Source organism: Castor canadensis, chromosome X (genome assembly GCF_047511655.1).
Source record: "Castor canadensis chromosome X, mCasCan1.hap1v2, whole genome shotgun sequence".
In the NCBI taxonomy this organism is placed as follows: domain Eukaryota; kingdom Metazoa; phylum Chordata; class Mammalia; order Rodentia; family Castoridae; genus Castor; species Castor canadensis.
The window spans coordinates 55,039,588-55,060,098 of NC_133405.1; the positions used below are offsets into that span (position 1 = coordinate 55,039,588).

Sequence of the window (20,511 nt, forward strand, 5' to 3'; positions counted from 1 at the left end):
GGTTTTGATAATGAATGATTATTGAAAACTGCTTTTTATGAATCTGTTGGTAAAATCGTGTGACTTTTCTTGTTCAATCTATTGATTTGGTGGAATTAATTAATTGATTTTCAAATGATTAATCAGCCTTACTTTCCTGACACAGATTAGACTTGGTATTGACATATTATTCATTTGTTCATTGCTATAACTCATTGGCTAGTACTTCTTTTCCAGTACTGGGATTTGAACTCAGAACTTAGCACTTACAAGGCAGATACTCTATCATTTAAGTCATGCTGCCAGCCTTTTTTGCTTCAGTTATTTTAGAAATAGGGTCTTATTTTTGTGCCCAGGCCAGCCTGGACTGCAATCCTCCTATTTTAAGCTGGTCACCATTGTGGGATGACAAGCATGTGCTATCATGTCCAGCTATTGCTTGATATGGGGGTCTTGCTAACTTCTTGCCAAGCTGGTTTTGAACTGTGATTCTCCCAATCTCAGCTTCCCAAGCAGCTAGGATTACAGATTTGAGCCACTGGTGCCTGGCCAATTGGCTAGTATTTTAATTTATTTGCCTAAACTCACAAAGAATTTTAATCTGTAGTTTTCTTGTGTTTTACATTTTTTCTCTTGTTTTAATGTCAAGATAGTGTTGACTTCAAATGCATGGGAAGTGTTCCCTCCTCTTTTTCCCTGTATAAATGTGTATATTTGATGTCAATTCTTTAAATGTTTGCTAAAATCTTTCAATAAATTCATCTGGGCCTAGAGTTGTCTTTATGGGATGTTATATATATTGATTAGCCATGCACTTCAAGTTTTGTGTGAGAACATATATTTTATAATTTTCTGGCTTGTATTTTTGTGTCATCCATATGAAAAAAAAATTGCAAGCATAGGTTTTAGTGGAAGATTGACAGATTACCCATTTGTTTTCAACTGCTATATATGTATATTAACTGTCACTCTAAGAATACTTAGTGCTTAGTTATAACACAGGTTCTGCTTAGATTTGGACCATTAACCATATATTGAAGTAATGAACCTGAATTGTAGAATTAAAAAGTGATGTAAATTTCACAGAACTTCATATATCATGAATTTATGTTAAGTGACAGTTCTGAAACGAATTTCTTCAACAGGAATAGATTCTGGTAGCAATTTAGTCCTCCCTTCCAAATCCCCCATAATACCTTTAATTATGATGAAAAAAGTAGAATATAAGGTTAATATGAAATATTTTGCATTAAATAAGCATACTAATAAATAGATAAAAACCAAAAAAATTCATGAAGAGTGAAATTCTGTAAAACTTCTAGCAAAAATAATAAGTGAAGAAGAGAATAAATAAATGAGTGATCGAGCTATAGGAATCAAGTACTCTTAGTTAACAAGGATTCATACCTCACCTTTGGTATATTTACTCTCTTGTAAAGATTTAGTTTTCTTAAATGAATGCCAATTGGTCATAATATAGGACGTTTTAAATTAATATCTCATCTTGAGTTACAGAGAAATAGGTAGGATCAAAGATAGTAGACTATCATCCTGAAAATATGTAAATGTTTTGACTTAAATTTTGTCTCCTGTATCCATCTTCTCTACCAACTGCTTTGTTTTCAGCAAGAAATTCTGATCATATCATAAAATGTTTAATTGGTTAAATCTGCCTTCCACTACATAAATGTGAATAGATATATCTATGTATGTATTATGTGAAAAACACATGTTCTTCATAAGTGTATGCCACTTAACTATACATAGATTTCTATTTCTGGTAAACCTACTTAAGTAAAGTTAAGCTAAATCTTCCTAAATCAGTTACTTTTTATGACAGAACTATTATAGGAAAATAAACAATTTCATAGGTGAAAAGAATGTCAAGCTGCTTTTCAATTGACTAAAGAGCAACTGATGTCCTCAAAGATTCTAGCATATTATGACCCTGCCTGAAAATCTGTTTAGCTACTGAAGCTTCACCATATGGGGTCAGAGTGGTGATTTCTCACATAAGGCCAAATGACCTGGAAAAGCCTGTAGCGTTTGCATTGTGAACACGTGCTAAAGAATTAGGCACAGATAGGAAGGTTTTACTATGTTTGAATTTGTTGTCATTAAATTACTGAATATTACTTCAAAGTATACTCTGGCCATCATGTGGAAATCCATGGCATTGAGATTCTAATTTTTGTTAAGGTATTTCTCAGTGTGAAATGCTCCACTTTGGCTTGTATTTGGTAGTTTATAAAGCCGAGATGATTCTATAAATATAAGGGGAAAAAAAGACCTTGAGAGAATTATTGGCAATAAGTGTCCTAAGAAAACATTACTCTAAGAGGGAGAGAAACTTTGGGAGTTTGTTCGTTTGTTTTTGTTTTTTGTGAAAACCAAAAGGTTTCTCATAAATATTTATTAACAGTTTTTGTTAATTACAGAATCAAAGTTTACATCATACAAAATCAATTGATTTGAGGGTGATTAATAAAACACCACTCTTTTATCCCTAGAAGTGGTTAATTTGCTAATGAATTATGTTATACATCCTTAGCCTCAGATCCTGCAGTTTTCTTCCTAGCATCACATGTTATCTGCAAAACACTTTGTACTCCTTTAAAAGTATTACTACATAGAACAAGAAACTGCTTAACAGAATATACTGGGAGAGAGACTTTGGATATAAAAATGATAATGCAAAAAGAAACAAAGAATTTTACTGGTCTTAATAATTACTTTTCTACATACCTGCTCATATAAAATAGTTATTTTAGAATGCTATATGAAAAAGCATCTTAAATAAGGCAAATGATATAGAGAATGGCAATGGGCATGTGCAAGACATCATGATAAAGTAATTTTAGGATATTCACAGCATTCTCAGTGAGAACAATGTCAATCGACAGTGTGAACGCACCCGATCTCATCTGGTCTCGGAAGCTAAGCAGGGTCAGGCCTGGTTAGTACTTGGATAGGAGACAGTGTGAATGATATTTGACTTTATACACAAGGTAAAATGTTGAGTGCCATGCACAAAAAAAACAGATTCCTAATTTCAATGAAGAGAAACAGAAAGTGCCTATCTTTATAATACTACATATCATATTGAAAATGAGCATATTAAAAGCTAAAGAACAAAGTGTATTATTGCTGATATTAAGGAAGATTTTTTCTGAGGGTCAGAAAAGCCAAGAAAATGTGAATGGCAATTAACAGACATGAGCTGTAGTTTACTTTAATTAAAATAAAGGATGGGGAGGAAATGAGTGTCTCTGAATGGCACATGGGGGCAAGTAATTGACAGAGTCATAAGACATGTTATCTGGCTTTGATTGAGAACCCAGAGACATTTTTTCTCTACATTGTCCCATGTTCTCTTCTGTTGATTTTCTTTCTTTTTTATATTAGTTTGCTGATGAATGCATTTTGTTCCTCCTTTCATCATCTGTGTCTTAATGATGTACAACCACCTGACCTTGGACTCTCCTAATAAACAGACCACTACAACAACAAACATTCATAATAAAATTATAATCTTGCAAAATGTAACCTTCAGTGAAAGGTGACCTGTGTTCTTCATTTTCAAGAATCCTCAAATCTTTTCAGGATACAAGATTTGAAAAAGGAGGGGCTATCCTGAGCTATTTCACCCAGTTCAGAAACACTGCCAAATCCCCAGTGTTGAGTAAACTACCGTTTTATTTTCGAATAGTTTGGTGATATCTTGTTCTACATGATTTTGCATCTAGTGAGTCTGCAAAATACATGTGTTCCAGTTAAACACACGCTAAATCTTCTCATTCTGCTGTCTGATGGGTGATTGGGTAATTTGGTTTTGGCCTTGGATTAAGGTCTTACTTTCTTTCATTGATGAGAATATTATCTGTTGAATTCTGATTATGCACTAAATTCCCCCAAAGTTTTCCAACCAAGATTATAGTTAATCTTTAACTAGACCACTTTAGTATAAATAAAATAATATCGTAAAACTATCTTGTGGTAGCCATAATTAATGCAAACATTACAGAAGTCTAAATCAATGTTTATTTCTTTTCTGAAGTGAATTAAACCTTATGGGCATATACAACACTCAATGTCATCACACCCAAGAAACCATTGTATGTTGCCTTTTCTGGAGTTAAATACATTTGTGTTTTTTTCTAAGCTTGCTTGATGGTTTGTACTTTCCTTAGAATGCAGTATTTCCTTGATGCTTTCTTGGATGAAAGAAAGCACTTTATGTGAACGGCTAAATCGTCTTTAAATTTAAAAAAAGCTGCTTCAAGGAGCAAACTTCCTGTCAGAAACACTGCTCAGAAAAGGAAATATAGAAGATATTATGAGAAAGAGAAACCTGCCCAAGTGGAAATTGTTACTTGGGGAATTGGTGAGTTGTAGAAACAGGGGCAAAAGAAAAAACCGAAGGCATCCACTCATCCACTTTTAAATCACACAGCATGCCTCATAAAAGGAAGATGGGAAGGATAAGGGAAAAAAACAAAAGAGCCATACTGTATTTAGCAAATATATCACATATATATGATCCTGCGTGTTCTTTTATAATTGCTCACCAAGGATAAAAGTTATGTGTTTCCAGGGTGTACTTTTATGTAAATATTTTGGCATGTAGTATATGCTTAAAATTACAAATTTATATGCTAAGGAGACATCCATGTGCTTGTTGGCATGCAAAAGTACAAGCTGGAGTTGGAACAAAACATCTGTGTGCAAATTCTTAATTCTTGACTTAATGATACAGGATTTTAAGAAAACTCCTTTTTTCTAATACATCAGCCAACATTACAGTCCCTGGTCCCTGTGATTTATATTTACAAAAACTATTTTCTTTACAGTTTTGTTTATGTTTTTTTTTTCTTCCTGGTGCTGAGGATCGAATCCAGGACCTCACATGTGCTAGCTAAGTACTCTAACACTTCAGCCACTCAACAGCCCTTTTGTTATTGTATTTTAGTTTTGAGTAACAGTTGCTCAAACTTTGCCCAGAATTGGCCTCCAACTCTCAAGTAGCTAGGAATACAGACATTCACCATCACTCCCAGCACAAAAACTGCTTTTTACTCTATAGATATAGCAGACTCGTTGCACTTTGGTAAATGAAGTAGAGTCATCCTACATGCAGTCTTCTTCTGGTCCATGAGATACTCCAAGTAAAATGATTGCTGTATAACAAGATGCTTGTCTAGTGTGCACATGAGGACAGTAGAGAGCTTATTAAGAATGAATTGTGGCTTAAGATTTCTAGGTAAATATGAACCAATGGGGAAATTTTTGGTCAAGCAATTGGGTTATGAAGCCCAATAACCCTGTAAGTACATGTGTGTTTAATGCAAGGACATTCATTTAAATACTAATTCACAGAGCTTTTCTATATCATAATAATTTTATGACTGATCCATGAAGGCCTTTCCTCAGGTACTAATATTTAATTTAGGTTTTATGAATTGAGTCATATCTAGAGTGTTTGGGGGATGGTTATCAATCATGTAATTTGTCAATAAAGTACAAAAATGTATATTTCAAGAACACAAGCTTCTCAGATTATGGGTATATATCCATTTTTAGAATAAATCATTCAACAGAAGAAAGGCTTAAATAACTGATTTTCTTATACTTTGTGCCCTAATGTAGACAATTTAATCATTTGGAGCATATTTAAGCCACATATAGGCATATACATCTTTGTGCTTGAAGTGCTAAGAGAATTAATGTTGGTAAAGCATGCTGGGATTCTGAGATGAAAGGTTCTAAGGAAACACGAATTATTAAATATCCCAATAAACATGCTCACATGAAAGGATTAAGACTAATGAGCAGCATACAGTTTATTCCTTGAGGTCTTTCTCAGTTTTAGTTATTATTAAAGAAGAAACAAATGTTATTGGCAGAGTCAGGTACTTTAGAAGGCTAACTCACCCAGGTATAGTTATAATTGTTTACACACAAACAGACACATATAATAGGAAATAATTTATACCTTTCCTCAAGAAAGAATACTATGCCTCAAAATCAGGCCCCTTATTCTTATACAATCTCTAACTTAGGACTTGTTACACAATGCAGTGTTTTTACTTAATACTCCTTAGCGACGTTTAATTTTAAAATGCAGCAGTAGCAAATATTCCACCCTCTGAATGTCATTTTGAGAAATAGATAACTGACAAAATTTCCCTTGTATCCTGTGCAACTGCATAGTAATGAAAACAAAATGACTGAAATGGAGTTGTGTTTATTTTCAAGTCTTGGCTTTTAAAATCTGAAGGCACTGGAGCAAATGTCAGTTACAAGCTTGAGCACAAACCAATGTTTTTGATCTCTCATTTCCTCATCTGTAAAAGAAGATAAAAATAAGTATGTTTCAAAAGTATTGTGAAGATTAAAAGAGATAATTTATCTTAAACACCTACCATTGCACGTGGCCTGTAGTAAGTAGGGAAATGTTAGTGGTTTCTGTGTTTGGTATTGGCAGGGCCACTCCTACATTTACTGTTTCTTTTCCTGCTACTCCTACTATAGCTTACTACTATTACTATCATTAGTCTATATTATTTCTGCAGTTTGGGATTCTACTACTTCTCTATGACAACTAAACAGTAATACCTCAACAAAAGGTCATTTCAAAGAATCCTAACTAGTTTTCATATAAGCAATTCATGGGTTTCAAGCACAATTGCTTTCAAATTGCAATTGCTGTATAGTAGGTGCCAATCTCCCTTTTTTCCCTTGCAGGGAAGTGATTGTGTTCTTTTCTTCCTGGAACTACTTGAGCTTTCTGCCTGCAATACTGTCAGCACAAACCGCACAATGACATGGTAGACAGGTAGCAAGTCAAGCAGGAATACAAAAGGGCACGTAAGTTAACTATAACAACAACAACAAATATTCAAAACTGTCTGTCTTCTTTTCATGATATCAAAGCCACAAAGAATACTGTGTTAAGCTTTGTGAGAAAGCCACGTGTATAACCATAACATTCAGGCTGTTATCAGTCAAATAAACCTCTTTCATCAGCTTTTTGAGAAATATGCTGCAAACCTAAAGACACAATTTACTTTTGTGAAGTGAGTGAATGTTTTATTCTCTCATTTTGACAATGACATAGGAATTTCGCGCGAGAACAAGCCCTCCTATTAAAACTTGCTGTCTTACCAGATGTATGCTAGAGGAAGGGAACAGTGCAAGCTTTTTGTCAGTAAAGAAATGTGAATAAAGTTTGGCTTAGTTGGACCACAAAAAAAAAAAAAACTTTGTGTTTATGCTAAATTCCTTTGCCATTTGCATTAATTGTTCCTTAAAATTTGCATGTGTGCAGGCAGATGGAGAGTGGATTCTAGGGAACCATTTGTGTGGATAGTGGTTAATATTTAGAGAAGTCCAGCTTCTATGTCTTGATTTCTTAATTTCTAAAATGAAATAGCCATAACATTTAGCATTCATACATAATGTGGCTGATGGAATTATTGCATTAATAATTTAATGGGCTTTGAGATACTTGATTAAAAGTTATGATGGAAGGTAAAATATTGAGTGCATTTATGCTATAAAATAGAAAGAATTCCAATTTTCTTCCATACAATAAACCTACAATGTAAACCAGATTTTCAAAGGAAGGTGTAATAGGTATGCTTACCAAATTTTATGTACATGTGTTACACTCTCAGAAGCATATAATTTCATATGCAAAATGGATAATTGCATATGAACTTGCCCATTTGTGTGTGCAATTACCCATTTTATACACACAAATGCTTGTTTGAAAATCTGGCCCTGAAATTCTAGTTGTAGAGGAAAAATCAGCTTGCACATATGGCTTCTGAAACAGAAATTATGGCCTGCCTTGACTATATAACTGCTGTCAAGTATTTAGGTTGCCTTCTTCTCAGAGTTGATTCAGAATGTATTTCCAGACTGTGTAACATGACAATAATATGAAAGATGTTTCTTTAGATAAGCATAGAAATTTTTTATCTGGCTGCCATTGAAGATGCTGACATAGCTTCAAATGCCAGCATCCAACAATGAGTGTGTAATCACTGCTGGGTATAAGAGGTTATTGTACATAGTGGAAAAGGGAATCATATTGGGTCAAAACTGTGAGATCTTATATTTTAAAATATAAGATTAACCATTTTTCTATTGTGTAGGATTACTACGAATAACTCACTAAATATTGGTCTAAAGATTGCCTTTTCTTTTATTGTTAAGATCTGTTATATAACTTGGGATTCCTTCATTAGTAAAGACCAATCTGTGACCTAAGGAACCACTGTAGTAGAAGCACGTAAGAGGAAATTCAGAGTAGTAAAGGGATTGCTTAAAAAAGTAGCTTGTAAGTTTATAATGTGGATGTAGGCCATTATTTTAGTCTGTTTACTTAAAGAGAATAATAGTTTTTAAAGAAATTAATCACCAAAATTCCAGTCACTGGCCTTGTTATTTAATGGTGTGCTGCTATTTTTTTAAGGGCCAATCCATCCTCTTTGCCACTCTGTAGCATCTTTTCCTTGTTTTCTCTGCTGAGACCACACTTACTCTTTGTCTAAGCGTTTCCTTTCATGGTTTTCATTTTGCCTACTGTCTGAGCTCAGTCCATGTCAATCTTCCTGCTCCTTATATTCCGTTTTCTAACTTTTAGCTTCATGTGTTTAATTAGGAAATATCTATCATCAAAAGTCAGGACAGAAGTCTTCCTTCATTCCAAAAACCTGTACTATGACATTAAATTTCTCCAGATTAAAAAGAAGTGAGGAGACAATTATTCTTCCCTAACCTGTTGAATTGTGTAACTATAACTACATGCTTCATCTCACAAAAATCACAAACAAAAGTGATGTACCTTGTATCAGCATAGATCTTTGTCACTGAAGTATTTATCGTCTTAAGTTCAATTAGTGTTGTATTAAAGCAAACTTGTGTGGAGGAAGAAAGATGGGTAAATAGGTTGAACTAGTATCATATACTATACTGATCTTATTACCCATCTCAGGAAAATACTAATTTATATTTCAAAATGCTTTTACATTTATGTTTCTAAATATTTTCTCCCATTCACCCCTCCCAACAACTCCAGAGGAGTATAGATGAAGAGTAGTAATAGTGTAACTTTTAGAGATGGTAAACCAAATCCCAGCAATATTCTTACTTAAGTAAGAGAATATGCTTTGTTGGTGGTGGGGCCATAATTCCAAACCAGACTTATAAAATGCAGAAACCATGTTTTCCTCTCTACAATGCTATCAACAATTCAACAACTGAATATTTGCAGCAAATTGTTACCTAGCAAATTGTCATCCCCATCAGAATCACCATAAATTCCTGGTAAATAAAAATGCTAAAGTTGTAGGAATGTCTTGAAATGAATTAATATTTGATCTCTACAAAAAGTTTTACTCCAAAAAGATAATTATCCATACAAGTAGAGATTCGGACTCAATTTCACTAGGCTCTTTTATACTCAAAGTATAATTTTTTTTCAGTTAGAGAACAGATCTCCAACTTCTCTACACATAATCTTGCATGGAGCAAGAAATGTTGAGTGAATGCTAGGTCCTGTGAGGAGAGAGAAAATGTGCTTCTCTCTTGGTAACTTCAACTGTAGTTGAAATGGTATTTAAAGACAGAATAAAAATTGTTCGTGAGGAAACAGAAAATTTAATACCCCATCTGTGTAATATCAATCACACAATATATACACCATGACTGAGGAGTCATTTTTAAGTTGAAGACACAATTTGGAGCATGGACAAAACACCAAGTGTGTACAAAATAGAGCACTTAAGAGGTTGAGAATATCATCCAGTGGTATTTAAGCTCCAAAATTTTAATGACCATAAATCATAGATGATAGTTTTTGTATCTAAAATATGTTTGTTATAGATGAATGATTTATATACTGCAAATAAATTTATAAGAATTTCTGTTTAGATAAAAGAATATCAAATTTTTGGCATATCAATTACAATTAAGAAAAGCAAATAGACCATGTCTATATATTTTTTTAAATTGACAACAGAAATTGTTTTTAGATTTTGCATACAGCTTTTTAACCAGATTCTTTATGGAAACATTTATGCGTTTCCCAGTGGGTGTTAGGATAATTTGTGACAGCATGTAATATTTTCTTACTGCCACTTTTGAAAATTCTCAGATCTATAGAGAACACCTTTTTAAAGGAACAAACACTAAGAAAATAATTATTATTCAAATATTGTCATATTTATCTTTGAATTATCTGCTCATGAATCTTTTCTTTGGAATGAGGTAGTATACAAGTAAACAAACACTTTTAAACAGGGAGTAAAATATAGACATGAAAATTGCTGTTAATCTGTGATTAGGTGAAAAATGATCAATGTTTTAACAATTTGTAAATATAAGTAATACTAATTACACATAATGTCATTGTGCTACTTTGTAAAATATTATCCATAAATAATTGTAGCCTAAGTTTGTCTCTTTTGTATAAATATGCCCATTCACCAAGAAAAATAATACCAACCATTGCTCAAGAAAGTAATCTATGTGAGCTTGCTGAAACATCTTTTAACTAATTTTTATTTGGGGAGTTAAATTCGAAACCCAGCATATCAACTATAAGTCATAATGCTATAATCATTGACAAAAAATTGGAAGCCATGGTTCAAATGTAAGTGTAAGTAGTTATATTTTAATTAAAAACGAGTCTTGCTTAACTTCATTGCTGAAGACACAATACTAATATTGGCCAAGAGTCATTTCTCTTCTATTTCCATGACTAAAAACTCTCCTCATATGAGCAAATGTGAATGTAGAGTAAAAGAAGGGAGAATGATCTATGAAAATCCATTCTTACAACTGAAAACTTCATCTCAAAGCAAGCATCTTATCAATGGCTTATAAGCATTTCTTTATACACAACGCATCATGTTATTGTTTGAATAAACAACTAAACTGCTTCAGTTATAATTTTAGAAAAGCTATATTGGCTATTGAGACTTATTTTTATCATACCTGTTAGATAAATAACAATACCTACTATTCCTAATTTCAAGTGCTTCCCTTAATGGAAACTGTTATCCATAAAAGTAGACTCCAAATTGCTTAGCTTGTATTTCATGACCCATCCATGGTCATATATCATTGGATTAAGTAAAACCCAAGTTGAAGCACTCAGGTTATCACCCTATTCTACCCACCTACTTGAAATTAGAAATGAACTTTGCAGCTGTGGATTGTCATCTTCTGCCATGGTGATTGGGAAATGGAGAACTATTCTTAAGGGAGTGAGAAATAGAAGAGAACCTCAGACAAAATTTAGAGGTAAGAAATTACAAGAATATGCTCCCTACTTCCATACAGCTTCCACTTTTCTCTTTTCATTCTTGTCTCAGACCTTTCCAGGCATTAAGGTGTCATGAAACACTTGTGTCCTAATGATGAATATCCTTTTTCTTTGGTAATTTAGTTGAGGTTGATTTCAGTTATTCAAAATCAAAAAAATCCTGACAAATATGCCCACTCTTGTGTTGCAAACATACCAAAGCATTGAAAAATGCCTAGCAAGCTGTACATTAATTGTTATCTACTTTTACTTAGCCATTCCTGACCCTAAACTGAACCTATCTATTATTCTTATAGGCATCCTCAATGACATTACTTACTGCTAATATAGCTCATACTGGGCAAGTTCTTATACTGAGTTGTATCCAGATTTATTTAACACATCTTGACTTTCCCTACTGACCTATGCACTTTTAAAGGAGATGCACTTACTTTTCTTTCAAGTGGAGGTCCCTCAGAGCAAAAATCACTTTAGCTCTCACCTCTAAAGAGACCTTCTTCTTATCATCATATTAGCCACAATGATTATAATTACAGCTGTATCATTTGATAGACATAGACAAAAATACTTATTTTGTCTCTATAAAATGGGTTTAACAATATTATCCACTAAACAAATTGTGAAATTTCAAGATTAACATGAAAAATGATGGTCTTGAACAATTCTTTGACATTTAACTTGTTTGCCTTTAGAATTCCCTGGACCCTTCTGAGTCATTAAATATCCACCAACAAACTTAACACATGCCATTTCAAATACACTTCATCATTTGTTGGTAGTATTAATTAAAATCAAGAGATACTAACTTACTCATTTTGATTATTCCTGTTATTTATGTCTCTTTAATATTTATATAGATATTCTATTATTCTATACTACCTAATAAATTAGATATACATTTAGAATATTCTTGCAATAAAATATCTAGTCTTAACTATACCATAAATTTCTTAACATAAGAGCTATATCTGTTATTTGCTTACTCTTACAGCTATTAATATGTTCTATACTTGATTCACAAATATTTTCTCACCATTCATCTTAATATTTAAAAAATTATAATTTTGAGATAGTATATAATTTAGTCTTCATTGTTTTGATGTCACTGTGATGTCTTGAATCTGTATCATAAGGGAAAGAATAATGCCATGTGATATGTGTATTTATTTGTTTTATTTATTTGGGATACTTAGAGTTTATAAAAAAACCTCAGTAATTTTCTCATTTTTATCTTCATGTAGTATTCTTTAAACTGGACCAGATTTTACTGCATGTAATTAAAACTGTAGCACTAAAAACAAAATTCCCTAGAGGTTAGATCACAGTAACAGGAAATGCACACCATGGGATTTCCACTTCTTTAAATGCAGATATTTCTAGAAAATGTAATCTGTCATTATGTAGCTATTCAAATGAAATACCTTCTGTTAAAATCACCTTTTTAATGCTAAAGATGTGTTGGCCCAGTGTCAGATCACCTAGTAGTTTATATCTTTTTGTTCTAAAGGTATTTATAGTGCAATTAGTTTTTAGATCACTACAGATAAGGCCTAATTCTTTATTGATTAAGCATATATAAAAAAGTGGTTAGTACTTTAAAGAATATTGTCAGTTAGGCAAATTCTTTAAGCAGTTAAGAAAGGCCATCTCTTTCTGTTTCTGCCTTCTTAATGAAACTATATCTCTGTTGAATGGAACATCTGCATAAAGCAACTAATGGAAAAATGTTAGCTTTCCAATGCATTACATACAAATTTTGGTATTATATATAAATGCATTGTATTTGAATTTTATTTTTATATTATATTGAATAATGACATATATTACTATATGCTATTCTTTGTGTATTAATCATAATAAACCTCACCAGAATTTCAGGTGATTTTTAAGTAATTGTTATGTAGCAAGTAGACAAAAGTGAGCTCTTTCATACCCAAGTAAATAACCTTAGTAATTAACCTTATAGTTGTAGTACAACCTATTCATCCAAAATTGTACATAGCTATTCTTTCCAGATGTTCAGGGCTATGTTTTTTCAAACATCTGGCATTCAAACACCATACATCTACAATAATGTTACCTGATATATTATCCCAAATAAATATCACAGCTACACTTTTCTAGTACATTATAGACTTTTACCATCATTTATGTGTGTTTTTCCAATGGATTTTTAATTTAAAATTTTGATCTACAAGCTCTAGGCATAACAAGAAAGTAACTCAAAGAATTTGTTGGATACACAGAAAACTTGAATAATATGTACCTGTGTACTATAAAGTTTTCTGAAAAGCCACTTTTCTCATCCTACACAGTCATATTTCTGAAAGACTAGACATATCTTATATAAAATGTTTCATGTAATGTAGCACAAAAATAGAAACACATTTAATGATTAGAGGAAGATCTCTATTGAGGTGTTTCTTGAGATTAACTTAGTATATGTATCAGACTGATAGCAGTTCATCTAAGAATTTATTCTTACAATATAAGTAAGGATATGTAGCAAACTTCATAGAAGGATGTCCATTGCAAAACTATTTACAAAAGTGAAAAGTTGGACCTGGCATGGTGACTCACACATGTTTTCCTAGCTCCTCAGGAGACAGTTATTGGAAGGATTGTGGTTTAAGGCCAGCCAAGGCAAAAAAGTTAGTGAAACCCCAAATTGACCAAGAAAAGCTGGGCACAGTGGTGCATGCCTGTCATTCCAGCTATAACGGAGACATAAATAGGAGGTTTGCTGTGCATGCAGGAATGGGGGAAAGAAAGAAAAAAGAGACCCTATTTGAAAAATAACTACAAAAAGCTTAAATAGCTAGAGGCTCTGGCTCAAGTGCTAGAAAACCTGCCTTACAAGTATGTGACCATGAGTTCAAACCCCTATATCACCACACAAAAAAAAAAAAGAAAGAAAATATTTGGAAACAGATGAAAAGTTAGAAGACTACAGTATACCATGTCAATAGTGATTATCAGTGTTAGCTGGAATGTAAGGTCAATTTTATTTCCTTCTTTTTGCTTCTTGTATTGAAATAGTTTTCTACAATGAGTATTATTATCTTTATTACCAAAAAAAAACTATTCTTTCAAATTCATACTATTGTAGCTTTTCTGCTCCTGATTCCTGGTGGAAGTATTCATGGAACTTTGACATTCTCAAAATACAACTATTTAATAATTCTGAGCCCTGATTTCTAATTCCTAATTCCTAACAATAGCATATGGTATGTGTGTGTGTGTGTGTGTGTGTGTGTGTGTAATCATGACTACATCATATAAAACCCCTGAACCTCATTGCCTTAACAAGTAAATTGGCTAAAGGGTAAATCATATGACTATATGAAAATGCCTAGACTGACTGATATTTTGAGGTCCCTCCTAGCTGTATCATCTTGGATCACATGAAATCATGACAAAAAACACAATCTAAAGGACAAAAGTAGAGAGGATCCAAAATGGCAGCTAGGGTAGAGAATCAGAAATCCTAAGCTCCATGACCCCAGAAACCCACTTGAGACATTGGAGCTATACTTGGGTAATTCTGATTGCCTTTAGCCAAAATAATAACCACCATCACATTAGGTACAGATAAAATTCAAAGACTGACCCTTAAATCAACTTTTAACTGCACCTAACAGCCATGAAAATCCCATGGGGCACAACCAGCAACACATGTCTGGCTTATGGACCTGGTATAAAAGCCCCCTGACAATTTTATTTTTCTCCCAACAAGCAAAGACAGGGCATCAGTCAAAATCAAACTGCAGCACCCTGGACCCCTAGCCAGTGAAAAGCTTCCCTATGCCATGCTGCATTTGAAAAAGTCAGCCATTTCTCCCTGCCAGCTGGCTCCAAAATTGCTTGCATGAAACTGCAAAACAGGTGAGCATCACACACCATGCAAGGCTCCCCTACCCACTGCCCAGGAAAATAATTCAGCACAGCCCTGGGCAGACTGAACACCCTCCCAAGCAAAACTGAAAACCATAAAGAGTGAACTGTAATCTAACACTGAGAGTGGAGGTAGGGGTGGAAAACTGAATCTGCCCCAGATAATGGGAGTGGGGCAAGAAGTCAAACCCTGGGTGCTGAACTCTCAGGGGTGGAGCAAGGAGCTGAACTCTCAGTGCTGAACTCTCAGTGATCTAATGCTGATAAAGCAGCAAAGGCTGAGAGAGGGAATGGGGCAGCAAGCAAGTCAAAGGGATATGTAATATAGTCAATAAAATAATAACAGAAAATTTCCCAAATCTTGAGAAAGTTTTTCCTATTTAGGTATAGGAAGCCTCCAGGATGCTTAAAGACTTGACTGAAATAGATCTTCCCCATAGCATATTATCATTAAAACAACAAGCACAGAAATCAGAGAAAGAATATTAAAGGCTGTAAGAGAGAAAAAACAAATAACATTTAAAGATAAACCCATCAAAATAACAGCAGATTTCTTAATGGAAACATTAAAAGCAAAAAGGGCATGGAGTGAGATATTTTGGGCACTGAATGAAAATAACCTCACCCCTAGGATACTCTACCCAACAAAACTATCATTCAAAATAGAAGAAGCAATAAAAATCTTCCACAATAATCAGAAACTAAAACAATACATAACCACCAAGCAACCACTACAGATTCTACAAGGAATTTTGCACACAGAAGATGAAAGAAAACAAAACCATGAGAGTATGGGAAGTATCAAATGACAGGAGAAGAAAAGACAAGAAATCAGAGAGTAACATTAATTTGGCTGCACACAATCAAATCCTTAAACAACAACAATGAGTAAATGGCAGGAATCACAACATACTATGAATACTAACACCAGAAGTCAATGGACTCAACTCCCCATCAAAAGACATTGCTTGGGAAACTAGATTATAAAGGAATATATGACAATCTGTTGTTTACAAAAGACCCACATTATTGACAGAAATAAACACTGGTTTAGGGTGAAAGGCTGGAAGAAGATTTTCCAAGCCAATGGTCCCTGAAAATAGGCAGGAGTAGCAATACTTATTTCAGACAAAGTAGACTTCAAACTTACATTGGTCAAACAAGACAAAGGACACTTCATACAAATAGAAGGGGCAATATACATCAAGAGGAAATAACAATTATCAACCAATATGCACCCAATGATGGTGCACCCAACTTCATCAAACATACATTAAGGACTTAAAAGCACACATATACTCCAGCACAGTAGTCGTGGGACACTTTAATACCCTTCTATTACTGATAGGTCATCCAAGCAAAAAATCAACAAAGAAATCCTAGAACTAAATGACACCATAAACCAAATGGAACTAACTGATGTCTATAGAATATTTCATCCAACAATGGCATAATATATATTCTTCTCAGCAGCCCATGAAACTGTCTCCAAAATAGAGCATATATTAAGGGACAAAGAAAGTCTCAGCAAATATAAGAAAATGGAAATAACCCCCTGCATCCTATATGATCACAATACATTAAAACTAGCTCGACAACAAAACCACCATCAGAAAATACACAAATAATTGGAGGCTGAATAACACATTGCTCAATGATCAGTGGGTCATAGAAGAAATAGGGGAGGCAATCAGAAGTTTCCTAGAATCTACTGAAAATAAAAAACACCACCTACCAGAGCCCATGGGACACAGCAAAGACAGTCCAAACAGGAAAGGTTAAAGCCATGAATGCATATATTAAAAGGACAGAAAGATCTCAAATAAATGACCTAATGCTACATCTCAAATGCCTAGAAAAATAAAAACAAGCAGAAGGAAAGAAATAATAAAAATAAGGGCTAAAATTAATGAAATAGAAACAAACAAAAAAAACCAAAACAAGAATCAGTGAGACAAAACCTTGGTTCATTGAAAAAGTAAGCAAGATCTAAATCTTACATCTGATATATGAAATATATTTTTTAGAGGTTTCCCATGTTTGATAACAATCCTAAAATTTAAGTAGCCTTGTAATATTGACTTATGAAACTTAAATGAACTGCTCTAAATTGTCAAAATTTTAAAAGCTGGAATTAACATTATCCCAATAAAGACTAATTTATCTTATCTTCATGACAGAAATATTAAAAAACCATTTTCGTATTTGTAGGAGATTAATGATCATGCAAAAAACATAGAGAAAAGTTATGCATGTTTAAGACAGTTAATAAATAAAATGTTCTTCTTTTTCTTGAATTCTTTTAAAAATTTTTTGCTTTCATTTATTTCAGAAAAGTGTTAAAATTTCTGTATAGCCATAATTTTCTCTTTTGCTATATATGATTTCCCTCATCAGTTTTCATTGTTTTTTAAAAGTGCTTTCATACCTGCTTTAAATATCCTGCATTGCATTTTCCTAGGAGTGATTATTGCATGTTTCAAAAAAGAGAATTGATTCTTCTATGCATTCCAACAATGAAGAAAAGTAGCACAAGGTTTGACAATTATAGTCTCTCAGATTCTGTTCCACCAGAATGTTAGAGCAATATAAATATGAAGAAAAACTATTCTGTGTATGTGTTTGGATTTTTAATTAGCTCATCTCATCAAGACTTATCCCTATGTGCATTTGTGCAGACTTTTCGTTCAGTTATCTGCCACACTAGAGAAGACCACTCTAACTGAGCAATAACTTTGAAATAAATAGTGATAACTCAAATAGTTGAACATTTTACTTCTGGAGCAACTATGTGTCTTTGATTAAAGTGTGACTCTTCATTTGTATATTTAATATCTCTATTAAATAGCTATTACATTTTGGCCCACCACTAGCCTGGAGCTAAAGTAAATATAAAGTTCCATATGCCATATGTGTAAATATGTATAATAAAATCAAAACAAAAATATCATCATAGTGACAAAATTAAAAAAATTTGTGTAAACCCATGAATTTTACATGACTGAAAAATTTCAGAACAAATTATACCACATTTGTCATTATTCTGATGTTGAGTAAATAATATTTAGGTTAGTAATGTATGCATTTTTTTCCATAAAATGCATTTTTTTCATTTAGTTCAGTAAAAGTGTTCTGTTGTTATAATTGCTCCATAGTTGTTTTTATTAACACTTATGATCTAAGATTTCAAAAATTAAAATTAGCCAGGTGCAGTGACTCAAGCCTACAATCCTTGCTACTCAGGAGGCAGAGATGGGAAAGATCTTGATTAAAGGCCAGTTTGGTAAAAAAGTTGTTGAAACCCCACTTCAACCAATGGCAGCACATGATGGTATGTGCCTGTTATCTCAACTTTATGAGGAAACACAAATAGGAGGATTACAGCTTGAGCATAAAGCAAAACTCTATTTCAAAAGAATAACAAAATCAAACACAAACTAAATTAAAATTAATTTTAAAAATTAAAGTATAAAATATTGTATTTAGCTTCCAAAATTTGGTATTTCATCAAAATATAAGAAGTGAATATATAGAATTTTAAAATGAAATTTAATGTGTATATATTGTTGCACATAATTATTTCTTACTAAAAACCTTCAATTTATTATATTTAATGAATACCAAAATTTAAAATCAAATTTATATGAATAAAATAGAAATGTTACCCTACTTTTGCAAATATAAGTAATATTTATAACTTACCATTAATCCATAAGACAATTCACAATTCTATTATGCAATGTAAATCAATGTCACACTTCATATTTGTCATATCTATGCCTCCATAATTGCAAATCTAAAATTATAAGAATTATTTAATATTGCAAACTATTCTTCAGCAACCGTGTGTGAATACCACACTAATATATGAATATTTTCAAAACCATAAATTTGAGCATGAGCTGAATTAATAGAATGGGCACTCAGAACTACTGGGAATTTATACTTAATTTTGCAAGAATCTATTATATTTATGATATCTGTGAGGAAGGATTTTATAATCTATTTTTATTAAGTTTATTCGTATAAGAACAACACCAAGATTCTAATGGATACAACACTAGATACAAGCAAAAGACATAAAAGTACATTTTACTCAAAATGAAATAAATGATGCACAACCATATGGAAACTTGTTCATCTGACCAGCAATAAGAGTAATAATCATTATAATAAGAGCAAAATATGATTTTTATTACTATAAAATTAGAAAAGTGTTTAAATATATTTTAAAAGACTGATAATGGAGGAGCATGTAGAGAAACTGGCATAGTCACACTTTGCTAGTGGTGAGGGAAATTAGGATAATTATTCTGGATAGCAATTTGAAATTTTATCAACAGACATAAATTACTCATAATCTTTCTTTCAATAATCTCACTTAGGAATTAGCTGTAAGAAACCTATTTGAAAAAGAAGAAGAAAAGTCATATGCACGGACAGATCCAAGATGGCGACTGGGACACAGCCACAGACCAAGTGAGTTCTGTGAAATAGAGATTTTTCTGAGATGCTCCGGACATACTTGGCTGAGGTAAAGCACCAGGGAGAGCTAAAACATCAGCACTCTGAACCCTTAGCTCATGGAAGGCTTCTCCAAGCCACAACTTACTAAAAGAACAGCTGGCGCTGCATGCCAAGCCCAGCCACATAAGCCGGAAGTGCCGCTGCTCCACAGGCCATGTGATCTCTGATCCTCTGGCCCGCTTCTGAGTCCCACCTGGGATGAACTCCACAGGCCCCCCGGTTCTTCCCCAAACTCCCACCCATCAGGCCTGCACAATCTCCACTGGGCCTGCACCCCTCATACCTGCCAAGCCAGTGACCCACAGGCAGACACAATCTCTGCTGGGATCTTGCCCCTAAGGCCTGCCAAGCTGGTGATCCAGTCCCGCACTATCTCTGCTGGGTCCCACCCCTCATGCCTGCCAAACCGGTGATCCATAGGCATGCACATTTCTGATGGGTCATGCCCCTCAGGCCTGCCATGCCAGTGATCCACAGGCCTGCACAATATCCACCAGGACCGCACCACTCAGGCCTGCACAGCCTGACATGATATCCACCAGGCCACGCCCCTAAGGCCTGCCAAGCCAGCAATCCACAGGCACACATGATCTCCACTCCACCAGGCTGTGTACCTCATGCACGCCAGGCCCACGCTCCAAAGGCCCACTAGACAGGCCTCTACCCGCAGGCCTGTGGGAACCTACCCAACTGCCACCTGCCACAGGAGGGCTCCAAACCTGCCTAGGAGACACATACAGGTCTAGATGCTAAAGGAATAACAGAGAACTGCTAAT

At 33.8% G+C, this 20,511-nt stretch overlaps 1 pseudogene; it reads right to left on the reverse strand.

Moving 5' to 3' along the window:
• Window positions 1-19,978, reverse strand: part of LOC141419446 (peptidyl-prolyl cis-trans isomerase G pseudogene) — a 118,513-nt pseudogene extending 98,535 nt beyond the window's left edge.
• Between the last annotated feature and the right edge of the window lie 533 nt (window positions 19,979-20,511).